Source organism: Brassica oleracea, chromosome C5 (genome assembly GCF_000695525.1).
Source record: "Brassica oleracea var. oleracea cultivar TO1000 chromosome C5, BOL, whole genome shotgun sequence".
Classification (NCBI taxonomy): Eukaryota; Viridiplantae; Streptophyta; class Magnoliopsida; order Brassicales; family Brassicaceae; genus Brassica; species Brassica oleracea.
Genome location: NC_027752.1, coordinates 34,876,436 through 34,878,257, shown reverse-complemented (window position 1 = coordinate 34,878,257; position 1,822 = coordinate 34,876,436).

The window sequence follows — 1,822 nt, the reverse complement described above, 5'->3', positions numbered from 1 at the left end:
GACAAAGATGAACGGATTGGGGCATTGGAGGAGCAGAACACCACTATCCTTTCTGAGAATGCCACTATCCGTTCGGAGAATGCCACTATCCTTGCTGAGTTGGCATCCCAGAAGAAGTTCAACACCGAGATTATGTAGAAGCTAGATCGTTTGATGTCTTCGAGTTAATCTTAGTTTTTTCAGCTTTTTAAAACTTTCTGAATGTTTTTTTTTTCTATTTCGGTTTGTATGAATTTTAAACTTTCTGAATGTTTTTTTTCTATTTCGGTTTGTATGAATTTAAATTATATAATATTATTAGTTTTAAATTTCTAATTTTTTTAATTTATTAATTAATTTTTAATATATAAAATATATAAAAATGCAAAATTAATTCGTTTTTAAAATTGGTATATTCCGACGAACTCTGGGCGTCGGAATATACCGACGGACAATGGTTCCTCGGAATATACCGACGAACCATCATCCGTCGGAATTTACCGACGAACCATCATCCGTCGGAATTTACCGACGAACCAATATCCGTCAGAATATACCGACGACCAAACATCCGTCGGTATATTCCGACGAACCAACGTCCGTCGGAATATACCGAGGAATCCACTACGCCGGAATTGTCCGAGGAACGTTCTCCGTCGGTACATAGTTTTTCCGATGAACTCTGGTCTCGTGCGTCCGCATCGTAATATCGTCGGAATTTCGTCAGAATGACGTTTCTCGGTATTCTTCAGAAAGTCGTCGGAAGTTCTGACGAAATTCCAACGAATCTTTTTTTCCGACAAAATGATACCGACGGACAGGTTCGTCAGAAATTCGTCGGAATCGGTCTATTCCGACAAATTTCTGACGATTTCGGCCATCAGAATCCCCCTGTTTTCTTGTAGTGTAACAAACCTATCTTTAATTCTATGCTGTTGTAAACGAAGGGTTTGAGACTGAATATTTCGTGTGTCTTATTAATGAGTAATAGAAGTTCCTTATATAAGGATTACAAAATATAGGAAAAAGGAAATTATCCAAAACCTAATACAACATGAAATAGGAAAAGATCTAAAACAGATAAATGGAAAACATCCTAAGTCTTGGCCGACTAGGAACTTGGCCGCCGACTCTCTCTCCTCTTGTACACGGCTGGGCCTTGTCTTGGTCTTGGTTATGGGCCATCCACATAATGATTTATAACACTCCCCCTTGGATGCCATAACCATATGGATTTGTATCATGCACGACGTTGCCTCATTAAAACCTCTCTAGGAAAATCAAAAACCCAAGGTGGGAAAAAATGGAAACCGTAGACAGGAAAAAGAGTACAACACATGACACTCCCCCTGATAAAGGCATCACCGAAGACCCTTCAACTGGCGCATACAGGATTTGTAGTACGCTTAATGTTGCCTCATTAAAACCTTATCAGGAAAACCCAGTGGGACAAAACCATGATGAAGGAAAAAGAGTACAACACGCACTACTCCCCCTGATGTGAACCTCGGTGTAGGATATACATACTACGCATCTTGATGCGTGATCTATCCTGTCTGTGTAGGAAGGGAGTAATCGGCCAGTTTCAATACTGCACCGTAATTAAGATCACTTAGACCTCTTAGGTCGTTCCTCATGTCCTTTGACATTGAGTGTCCCGTTTAAAGCATGTGTGCTAGGCAATGTGAACCACATTGTCCTCGGGAATCACATGTTAGTCTTTCCAAAACGTGTTTGCATGTATTCATGATTCAGACGTGATCATCTACTTCTATACTCTTTACTTTTGGTTAACTATGATAACCATTCTGCCATGTTTCAATCTGGTCGATCAATGTCCAGT